Raw genomic sequence first — 12,157 nt, 5'->3', positions numbered from 1 at the left:
CATCGGCCACAGCAACTTCTTTCAAGATACATCTCCAAAGGCTAGTGAAACAAAAGCAAAAATGAACTTTTGGGACTTCATCAAGATGAAAAGCTTCTACACAGCAAAGGAAACAGTCAACAAAACAATGAGGCAACCCACAGAATGGGAGAAGATATTTGCAAATGACACTACAGATGAAGGGCTGGTATCCAAGATCTGTAAAGAACTTCTCAAACTCAACACCCAAAAAACAATTAATCAAGTCAAAAAATGGGCAGAAGACATGAACAGACACTTCTCCAAAGAAGACATACAAATGGCTAACAGACACATGAAAAAATGTTCATCATCATTAGCCATCAGGGAAATTCAAATCAAAACCACACTAAGATACCACTTTACACCAGTTAGAATCACAAAAATTGACAAGGCAAGAAACAACAAATGTTGGACAGGTTGTGGAGAAAGGGGAACCCTCTAACACTGTTGGTGGGAATGCAAGTTGGTATAGCCACTTTGGAAAACAGTGTGGAGGTGCCTCAAAAAATTAAAAATAGAGCTACCCTATGACCCAGCAATTGCACTACTGGGTATTTACCCCAAAGATACAGATGCAGTGAAAAGAAGGGCCATATGCACCCCAATGTTCATAGCAGCAATGTCCGCAATAGCCAAACTGTGGAAAGAGCCGAGATGCCCTTCAACAGATGAATGGATAAAGAAGATGTGGTCCATATATAGAATGGAATATTACTCAGCCATCAGAAAGGATGAATACCCAACTATCGCATCAACAGGGATGGGACTGGAGGAGATTATGCTAAGTGAAATAAGTCAAGCAGAGAAAGTCAATTACCATATGGTTTCACTTATTTGTGGAACATAAGGAATAGCATGGAGGACAATAGGAGAAGGAAGGGGAAAATGAAGGGGGGAAATTGGAGGGGGAGACAAACCGTGAGAGACTATGGACTCCAGGAAACAAACTGGGGGTTTTAGAGCGGAGGGGGTGTGGGGGGATGGGTTAGCCCGGTGATGGGTATTAAGGAGGGCACGTACTGCATGGAGCACTAGGTGTTAGATGAAAACAATGAATCATGGATCACTACATCAAAAACTAGTGATGTACTGTATGGTGACTAACATAATAAAATAAAATTTAAAAAAAAAATGGGAAGAGATCAGCACACTGCCCTCTGGAGTCCATCAGTTCCTGCCTCTGTCACTTACCAGCTGTTCACATTTTATTTCCTACTCCAAGATTCAGTTTTCCCAGCTGCAGAAGGGGGATGAGTATTACTTGGAACATATGATTGGCACATTGTAGGTTCTCAATAAATGTCAGGAGCTAATTTTATTCTCATTAGCATGCTCCAGTTCTGTATCAGCCAATCATATTTTATCCCAGACTGAGACTTGGGGACTGAGGACTATAGAAGTTGTGGGCTATTTCAATGACATAAAGAATGTTTACAAGGTTATACCTAGCAATCTGTTTTCCATATACGTGGCATATTGGGATGCTAGTGTAGCAACCTTGTAAAGCCCAAAAATGACAGGGGAAAATGAAAGAAGACAATTCTCTCATCAGCCCACCACTAATTACTGTGTATGACCCAAGAGGGCAGGTTATACTGGTTACGGGTTACAGACAATGCGCTGGCCATCACAGCACTTTGCAGCTTATTCCATGTCTATGCATATCCAAGTTTTAATATCAACTCCATGACTTCTTTTCATTCATTCAGCAGCAACATTTCACAGTATTGACAATTCCTGTTTATGGGAAGCTTGCTATGTTCCAGGCCCTGTGCTTTACATGTTTAATCTCATTTAATCCTTACACTAATCTTCTCACACAGGAACGATGGTTCTTCATCTTACAGATGTGAAATACGAAGGCACAGAGAGGTTTTGTAACCTGAGGTCAACACAGCTCGACTGAGGAAGAGCTGCATTTTGCATTCAGATCCACCTGACTTCGAAGTCCTTGTTCTTAACCATGATGCAATTCTGCCCTATATCATGTCCAAGACCTCATTTGTGTAGCTGTGAAAAGTTAACCAGGATAGAGTCTACATGGAATCACAGAATCACAAAGCTGAAAGGCTCTTTCCCCACTGGTTATCACACTAAATATTTTTTATTGTGTATTAGTTAGACGGCAGTGAGTGGAAGGGCTTAATGGGGACTGCTCCCACCCTATCCTTTTTATACAGCTGAAGTCCTCAAAAGAATCAACCCATTTCAAACACTTAAGGAGCACAGTTTCGACACCAAGGGCTCACGAGTCCAAGCCTTACACCATCATCAGCAAGCACAAGTTGGGGACCTCAGGACATTGTATGATCCAAGACCCTCCTATCACAATAAGCCCAGACCCTCAGGCCATCTCTCACCCCTGGATTCTAATCCCTGTGGCCTGTCAGCAGCAAGACAACCTTTCCTCCCACTGTCCCTCTCCTTCAGTTTATATGCAATAGCTTTTAATATATTTTGTGTCTCCTAAGATGCAAGCTCTATGAGGGGAGGAGTTTTTGTTTTGCCCTGCTCTATCCCCTGAAACACAGGACATGCTCACTAAATATGTTAGATGAATGAATATTGACAAGCCATTTTAATTTTTACAGGAAAATAATACTTATTAATTCAGTAGGTCCTGAAAGGAACCTATCTAAGCAATGCTCTATTCACCTCGAATTTGTTTCAATTCCTTGAAAAGTATGAATAAATACATTCCATAGGAAGTCATCTGTAATTCAAGGTTTTCACTAATTCAGCCTGAACAGTCATCAGCTATTTAAGTGTCTTTTACACGCATATGCACACACACGCAGAACACTTAGTACATGACCTAGAACATGACCTAGAACAAAGTATTTTTTTTTTTTTTTGGATGGACACATGCCAGGCCCTGTACTAAGGGTATTTCTCTTGGAGACCCTTGGCTTAGCATTAAAAATCCTGCTGACCTACATGGTTTCCAACCAACTTCTAGAAAATAAAGCCATCAGGAGGAGAAAAGAAGAGATCTTTGACAGACAGAAGACGAGCTTTGCTTCCTTTGTGAGGAAGGACTCTGGATGGGAATCCTAACAGCCCAGACGGCGGCAGTGGGGATGCGTCAGGTTTGCCAACAGGGAGCTTGTGTCTCAGAGACCCCAGTGACATCACTAACAGCCATAATGATAGCTATGATTGTTTGGTCCTCCTGCTTTGCACACATGATCCATTTATGCTCACACTTATCTGGAAGGTACTCTCACTGTCCTTACTTAGAGATGAGCTTGCTCAGGCTCATATAGTTAGTGAACAGTAGACGCGGGCTTTCAAAGGACCCTCTGTCTTCCTCCTTGTTACACTGTCTCCACAACCAGGCCTTCCCTTGCTCTGTCACTGTCATTTCTCTGTTTAAACAACTGAATCAAAGTGGGCTCCCTAATGTTCTAGATGTATCTGTGAGTGCCCACTTCTGTGCCCATCCTGGGATACTAGAAAGACAATCAGCCTGGGAGTCACGGATGCTATGTTGGAATCCAGGCTGGACAAAGATTAGCGGCTCCTAGTAATACCTACTATCTGTTGAGCAATTACACTGTGGACTTTGCATATATTAACTTACTCAGTATTTCCCTTTTGGACAAATTGGTCTAGTCAGTCAACTCAGGCATGGGTTCTACTGCTCCTAGGAGGCAGAGCAAGGATTTTAACTTGGTCTGTTGCTAGCCTATGCTTTTAACCTCTGATCTGCCTCTCATTTCAATGGCTGGACCACCATCGGCTCTCTGGATCTGCTTTCTCGTCTGTCATATGAGGGAGGCAGGATTGTCTACCAGGTGCCTCCCACCTCTCAGATCATAAGATCGGTGAATTCCAGTGGTCTTGTCTTTTAATTTTCTTCTACCAAAGCCCCGTACTCTCAGCTAGCCTTCCCGAGGTGACTTCAGCAGAACACTCAAGAATACGTCAGGGATACTGGAATCTGAGGTCAAAAGAGCTTGGGAAACTCCTACTCAATTTTGGGAGTTGACAATGCCTATTAAAGCTGCTGAGAAGTCCTGTAGGCAGAAAAAATTTATTATTCTTTAGGAAACCAGATTTCTTACTTTTTGCACTACTGAATTTTGGGGCGGATCACTCTTTGTTGTCGGGGCACTGTAAGATGTTTAGCAACATCCTGGCCTGTGCCCATTAAGTCCCCAAGCCCCAGATGGGACAGTCTAAAATGGCTTCAGAAAATGCCAACTGTGCCCTGGGGGGCATGACTTGCCCCTGGTTGAGAAGCAACTGCTTTTGTCCTGCCTTCAGATCTTACTGGATCACACCATCTCCCTCCCCCCTATTTCACTGTAGTTTTGTTTTTGACACATCACTTGTGGCCCATTGTTTCTGTAGTACAGAGTTCCCCAGAATACCTGGGGTTACAACACTATAGGCTAAAGTTGTAGAGGCTACATGCGGTGTCCCACGCAGAAAGAGTTTTGTGTTATAACATGTGCACACAGGAACAGTTCCAGACAGACAGTTCTAGTCTGCGTGGAACTAAGCGTATTCTCCTTCATGGAGCCTGACAGCGCTGAGAGAACTCACACCACAGGGTAACTGAAGACGGGATCGGAATCCTGGGAAAGAGGTGAAGTAATGAGACTGAGGAAGAATTCAGAAGAAAACTGCTGACTTGGGAGAAGCTGACAGCTAAAACCACCCGCATTACAGTCGGGACAGAAGGCGGCGGCGGGAAGCATGCGGGGTGCCCTTGTGGGCTCTGGGGCCGGGAGAAGAGAGGCTGGAGGGAACCCAGAGTCTGTACAGGCTGTTCCTATGCGTGGCTCCTTTCGCTGGACCTCAGGCTGGACGCTGCCCCGGAACTCCCGTCCACGGTGCCGTGGTTAAGAGGACCGGTGGTTCCAAGTTCAGCGGGCCTAGGCTGAACTCCAGCTCTGTTGCTTCTAAGTTATGAAGCCTTGGAAAAGTGGCTTGCCTCCTTCCTAGCTTCATTTTCCTTAGCTGCCAAATGGAGATAAGAGGAGTACTACCCACCTTGGAGGGGAGATGAGATAGATCTTTCGTGTCGAGCACTTGGCATAGTGCCTGGACCCAGAATAACAGGGAAGAGTGTGCTGCTTTAGACAAGCGTGGTGTGAGAGGAACCCAAAAGCCTCATGTGTTTTCCCACCGGGATCAGGTCGGAAGAGCTACCGGTTGTGAAATGGACTTCTACGTCTTCTAAGCAGACTGGCACGCAGACACGCGGTAGCTTGTCCCTGGACCGTCCCTTGGAATGCACCTTCCCCGGGACAAGTGGTGGTGACTGGGTGCCGAGTGACGTCACCGCCGCCCTGGCTCAGATGACTCAGGCAGAGGAGAGGGAGAATAAAGGAAAGAAGACAGGCGGATGTGAAGGTTGGTTCATGATGAGAAAGGCACAGACTCAGAATCACGCCTGGGGTTTTAAATTGCTCACTTCTGCTGACATTTCTTCTGCAGAGAAGTATGGCTGGCATGCTTTTCTGTTTGGAGACGTGGCTGACAATCTCCCCATAATGGGGACACAACTACAGAGGGAGGCAGATGGCAATCTTCCTTCAGAGAGATGCAGGCAACAGTTTTGCCCCTGGAGAGAAAAGGCTCGGCAATTGAGATGCAGCCAGTAATTTTAACTATACAGAAGCCACATCCAGTAATTCTGCCCAATGAGAGAAACGGCCAGTAATTTTCCCAGGGAGGGTAAGAACTCCCACGGACTGATCATGCTGGCCTTCCTCCAGCTGAGGACAGCGAGAGAAGTGTAAGATTTAATTAGTAGCTACTCTACTATCATGGGCCTCATGACACAGTCCCCAGACATGGGCTGCAGAATAGCAGAGATCTGAGATCGTATTAAGACTGAGATCAGATTAAGACTCAGAGGATTCTGCACTGGGAAAGAGTGATGCCCAGTGACTCACCCTTAGCGATTTGCTTTTCATAAAGCCCTTCATTAATTCTACAAATAACTGTTCAGCAGTGAATACCTCGGCAACACAATGCACAGCATCACGGAGAGTAAGCGATAAATCTAGAAGGGATTACACTGGTCCCTGACTTTTATATAACTTTTCAAAATAGGTCAGCATATATGATATTTCACAAACAGATCTTTTAATAAACAATTATTCAAAGTTAAGAAATAATGAGTCAAAACCTTTTTTTTTTTTTCCAGAAAGGAAAAAATGGACTACAGCTCAGAGGGAGGAGACATGATGGGACAGGCGGGTGGGGTCTGAACTGGCTGGTGTGATCGGGGAAGGCTGAGTCACAGGCTGAAGCTTGAGGGATCAATAAGCACTAGATAGATCAGAGGTCAGCAAACCTCCCGTGTAAAGAGCCAGGTAGCAAGAATTTTAGGCCTTAAGGGCCGTTTGGTCTCTGTTGCAGCTATCACAGTATGAAAGCAGCGCAGGTGACCACGTATTCCCATCAAGCGCTCTTCGTGGATACTGAAATTTCAGTTTCATCTAATTTTTACAGGTCATGAGACAGTATGGTTCCTCTTTGCTTGACTGTTTAAAAATGCCAAATCCTCATTCCTCACTAGACTTGTGCAAACACGGGTGGTGGGCCAGATTTGGCCTGGAGACCATAGTTTGCTGACCCCTGATGACGATGGTCAGGGCATGGGAGGGGTGCCTCCTCTGCTAGACAGGGCAGTCAGCAGGAGTAAGCACGTTTCAGGGGGACAGTAGGATCGGAGGACGGCTGTTGGCGCAGACACTCTGTGGAAAGCCTGGAGGATGAGATCGTGGCTCAGTAACGGCAAACGTGCTTTCCTCAGGTACATGTGCGAGGCTGGTACCGGAGAGGCTGATGGACTTCGGAGTCGGGCACACTCGGGCTAGAATCCGTGGCCCGCCACTTCCAGGCCGGATTGTTTTTTTCAAGTTTCCGTAAATTTCTGAGATTCAGATTCCTTATCTTTAAAATGCAGATATCATTTTAAGAATCAAAAGGGAGAAAAGCAGGTAGGACGCCTACACACTCTTCAACCCATGTGCGCTGAGGGCCGCTAGGTAGAAGGCACTGGGACAGGTGTGGGGGTCACAAAAGTGAGCTGACATGGTCCAGAGGAACCAGGACAGAGCAGCTGCAAATAGAGCCAGCCGGGGGGCCCAGACACCAGGAGGATGGAGCAGAACATGAGGCTACCTGTGATCCTGCTGAGTGCTGGGTAACTCTTTCCAAAGCAATGCCAATTCCCTGCAAAGACACCTCCCCTGACTCCCCATGCCCAACAGCCAACAGTGCTGCCTCCTCAGCCTGCCATCAGGGCCCTCCATATCAGGCCTGAGGTCGGCACTGTGGTGTTACTGCCCCCTTCTCTTCTGCTCCCATACTGCCTTGTGGCCTCACTGGCCTTCTCATCATTTGCACCAGGGTCTGAGAGCTCCCGCCGGTAGCGGCCAGGCGCACTGTGAGTCAGACAAAGCAGGCGTGGACTCACAACAGGGAGTGGTGGGGACTGTGGCAAACTTCTGTGACCACAACCGATATGGGGGACGGTTTCCACTCAGCTCCAGCTGATCGCTGCCATGCAGGAATGTGGGTCCAGCAGAGCCAGATGGTCTCATTTGTAAAGTCTAAGTTTTTCTGAGAAATCCAGATGTTTCATTGTTAGGAACCAATTAAAACATTTTAGTGTGTGGGCAAATGCAATTCATCTGTCAGCCGTGTGGGCTGTCTTCTGTGATGTGTGGTTCACATGCTGTAATAATGATGACCAGTGTTTATGGGGCACTTAGTGCGTGCTAGCCCCTGATGCATGCTCATGCCTTCCTGATGTAGTTGGGGCTGCTACTGCAGAAGAGAATAGATGGGTGGCTTATCGACAACAGAAACTGTGCACGGTTTTAGAGGCTGCAAATTTGAGAGCAAGGTGCCAACAGGATCAGGCTCTGGGTTGCAGATGGCCAGTGTCTTGTTGTATCCATGTGATGGAGAGGGTGGAGGCCTCTTTTATCTGGGCGTGAATCCCATACATGTGGGTTCCATCTTCATGATGCAACTGCCTGCTAAGGGCCCCACCTTCGAATACCATCACACTGGGGGTTAGGATTTCAACACGTGAATTCTGAAGGGACACATTCAGTCCAGAACACCACCTCTCTCTGCTCCCGTGTTTCTCTGCCTCCTGTTCTTTTCCAAGAAGCCTTCTTTCACCACCTCAGCCCTCTATATCTTTTCCGTCCTCTAACTGGTTCATTTGGCCATCCTCCCTCTTTTATTAAAGAACATAGGTATTTGTTGGGAACTCGCAAGGAGCTAAGCAATCCTAGTGCAGGGGGCAGGCTCCACGGAAGGGGGGCAGGAGTGCCAGCAGCACATGGTACCTGCCAAGCACTGTCCCGGGTGAGAATGAGCTCCGTCTCCCAGCTGAGGAACTGGGGGGCTTGGAGAGACCGGGACCATGTGCTCCCTGAGTGAGGACAGAATCTTAGAGCCTCATTAGCTCTGGGGTTAGACATTTGTCATGAAGGAACCTCAGCTGGAACCTGTGATCTAAAGAGAGGGGAAGCGGGAACCTGTGTTCGGCGGAGGGAGTACCTGCCAACCCAAAGGCTGAATTTGGGCTAACATCCACAGACAAGTGTATTAATTAGGGCCTGTTTGTTCTTCCTTGGGGAGGAATAATCACTTATAAATAGCCAAGCAGGGCTGGTGCCTTTCTGAGAACCGTCATTCTGGAAAGATGCTGATTGGAGATTTCGGAGCACACTGTCTCGGGCCTGCAGCAGGGAAGGGAGGCGGTGCCTGTCCGGACAACACAATGGCTTGGCAGTGGGGGTCTCAACAGGAGCCTCATGAAGTAATCTGGTAACACTGAGGCCTGGCTTCACAAGTGCTCATATTTGGTCTTTCCCTCCAGTATAACGTCTCTCTGTAAGGTGGGTGAGTAGCAAAGGCATCCGTGGGTCCTTATGCCTCCTGCTGCAGAAGAGTACATTCCTGTAGCCACCAGGCTGCCGGAACATGACAACAGCATCCTCAGGTCCCTGGGCCCACTCCGTACATGACAGGTTAGAGACTTCTTGTCTCCCTGATTTCTCTCTCTCTCTCTCTCAAAATTTGTGCAGCTGCTCCAGGAGAAGCTTGAGCTCCCTGGGGAGCCTCTGCCCAAGTGGAAGGGACTGTGAGTCTGTGGTCGTTATTAGGAGTGATTGCGGGGCAGCTGGTTGTCATGGTACCACAGAAGCCAGGCCCGCACTCCCAAGATGTCACCATTTTCCAGGCTGGATGCATAATCACTGCAATGAGAGGCATAAACACGGAAAGGGAGAGAGGAGCGGCTCCCTGCTGACAATAATCTCCTTGCAGAGCGAAGTCAGGGGTTCAAGGCTGAGTAGGAGGGCCCATCTGGACATGGGCCAAGCACCGTATGGAGAGGGACCTGGTGTAGGCTGGTTATCGCTTCACTGTGTGCTCATGGCTCTGGCACAGTGCCTGTGTTCCCAGCACAGCTTTCTATAGGAAAACATTGTTCCTAACCCACGGACGGTCAGACCCGTGTCTTGAATGTTCCTGGAGCTCGCGTACGCGGTGTAGTAATAGCTACCATGTTGGGGTGCATGGAGTCATAGCCTCGCATCTGCCGGGCACTGTGCTAAACTCTGTATGCACGTGATATTCCATTGCATTCTCTCAACACTTCTGTTTTGCAGATGAGGAAATGAGGCTCCCAGCGCAGGCCAGGAGGAGGCAGAGCTGGAATGTGGACCCAGCTGCAGCTCTCTGGGCTACTACTGTCCCCCATTCTACATCATTTGTCCTCTAGTCCCATGATCAGGAAGGGTGAGCCCTTCAACTTGGAAATGGCAGACACCAGAGGGCAGGGGCCCAGTACAACGAATAAGAGTGGTCGAAGGATTAAATGTCCGATCTGGACGTCAGCGGTGTGCTCTTACCCATCACAGAGAATTAACCGGGGCGGAGATATCTCTTTATAGACGTAACACAGTGCAGCAGGGGCAAAGTGGAGGACAGTCACCAGGCTAACTGAGCACCTTATTACCTGCTGGCTACCCCCTCTCTTGTTCCTCACTGGCTCCACAAAGACCATTCCCACCTGCGCTCCCCTTCCCCTCCAAGGAGCCTCTAGGACCTTGAAGAGAGAATGCATTTTGCAATCGCTACAGAAAATAAAGGCTGTGTCCCTCAGCAAGCACTCTGGCTTAACGACTTGGTCGGGGGAGGACAGGAGGGACAGTCTGTATCCCGTTCTCGTTTTGAATCTGGCTGAAGATGAAGGATCCCTGCACTGTTGCTAACGTACTTCCCTGCAGTGAGCTCCGGGTGCCCGCTCAGCGGGTGCTCAGGAAACACGGGGGCCACAGTCTGCTGATGTCTGGAAAGCCAGACTCCACCAGTGAAATGCTCGAGCCCTCCTCTGCTCTCCCGGTCCCTGGCTTACCCAGCCGCCGCCCGTTCTGGCCTGGTGAGGCAAAGACAGGAAGTATCACTAAGGCATTCTTTCTCAACAGCTTCAGCCATAGGGCTTTAGACCTGGGTTTGAATCTCGGCTCCGCCTATGACTAGATCTTTGACTTTGCCTAAGTTACTTGCTTTCTTGAGCCCCCATTTTCTCATCTCTGAGTTCATGGATTGTTGGGAAAAGAAAGAAATACTAATAAATATTGGGTGCTTTCTATGGGCCAGGCTTTATCTCACTGAATCCTCCTAACAACCTAATAATGCAGGCTCCATTATTGTCCCCATTGTGTAGAGGGAGACACTGAGGCTTACAGGGCTTAAGTGCAAGAAGTTAGGTCCAAGTTACCCACACTGGGTTTGTCTGACCCTAGACCAGCGCTACTGACCACTGGAGTATGTGTCCTCTCTCTAACCTCATTAAAACCTACTTTCCAAACCACAAGTCTCACCAATACCTATAACTGGCCTTTACAGTTTACCTTCATAAACCTCAATGGAGCTGGGAACCCAAACCAGAAAGCTGTTAGGGGCCTGCTCTGCCTCACTGCTTCCTCTCACACTCCCTGTCCCTTCTTCTCCCTCCCACTGCCCCCCACCAATCTCCTTCTGGAGACCTGATTCAGAAACAATGCCTTCCTTCCCTGAACTTGTTCTCATCAGGACACAAAAGTCAGAACATCATAAAACATTACGATATCACCCTTAACGGAGGTTATTATCTCTCCCTCGGTATTAAGTAATACATGATTTTGTACTACGAGCGTACAGACCACCGATGTTTCGGGTACACTTCTAGGAGGAAAGCTTACAACTGAGAAAGTTCTCAGTTTTAACTCATTTGATTTTCCTAGGCACCGGGACAAGATAACACCCAATGTCTTCATTTTCATCCTTGGCTTCAGAACCACAGCACTAGTGTATTGTGAGACACATGCTACCTTTTATCTGATGTTTGTTCTTTTATAAACAGGTCTCCTCTCATTCACTCATTCCCTCTCTAAGTATGACTTAGCATGCAGGCCATGTCAGACGCTGTTCAGGAATGCTTCTGCTCCTTCCTGACCGCCTTAGGCGTGAGCAACCGCATGCTGTATTAACACACATCTGCATTTCTGTGGCTCTACACTGACAGGAATACAGAAGAATCCCAGGAAACAGCGACTGAAAAATGCCATGATTCGGAACTTTGGGGAACACCCAGGATACACTGAGGATGACATTTGGCGTGGCAGTTCATTTTAACCGTGTAACATGATAGCATAAATACTATGTAGTCCGTGTTTTCTCTCTCAGACGCTGGGCATCTAAAGTCCACATTCAATTTAAAACGAAATTTATCTGAGGAATTTGTACATTTTATTCAAATTCCCAAATGTGTTGGGTTAAAGTTTATCACAATACTCTCTCTTTTTTTTTTATGTTCAGTTAGCCACTGTATAGTACATAATTAGTTATTACAACTGAAAAAAATAAAAAATAAAGCTGGCAATTAAAAAATAAAAGAAGTTTATGTTAGAAACATTCCATAGTTTCATAGCTTCTCATCTGATGGAGACAAGTCCACCAAGCCAGCAGCTGCATCTTACATGTCTGCCTGTCCCGCTGTGTCGAACACAATGCCTGACTCACATTTATTGACCGGTCAGTTCCTTGCTTTGTTTGATCTCACCATCTTTTTTTTCCTAAGCTGGGTGATCCCATTTTCTCATAT

General features: G+C 47.3%; 1 protein-coding gene and 1 long non-coding RNA gene across 8 annotated transcripts in view; one reads left to right on the top strand and one right to left on the bottom strand.

The window, feature by feature from the left end:
• Positions 1–10,497, top strand: part of LOC145722722 (uncharacterized) — a 23,359-nt gene extending 12,862 nt beyond the window's left edge. Inside the window, exon 3 of the long non-coding RNA XR_014147198.1 lies at positions 9,678–10,497. This is a non-coding gene — a long non-coding RNA (uncharacterized LOC145722722). The remainder of the gene's footprint in view (positions 1–9,677) is intronic.
• PPP2R2B (protein phosphatase 2 regulatory subunit Bbeta) overlaps positions 1–12,157 on the bottom strand; it is a 444,097-nt gene that overhangs the window by 16,802 nt on the left and 415,138 nt on the right. The window lies entirely within an intron of this gene.

Source organism: Leptonychotes weddellii, chromosome 7 (assembly GCF_054177405.1).
Source record: "Leptonychotes weddellii isolate Sample4059 chromosome 7, ASM5417740v2, whole genome shotgun sequence".
Lineage (NCBI taxonomy): Eukaryota > Metazoa > Chordata > Mammalia > Carnivora > Phocidae > Leptonychotes > Leptonychotes weddellii.
This window is presented reverse-complemented; position numbering and strand designations above follow the sequence as displayed.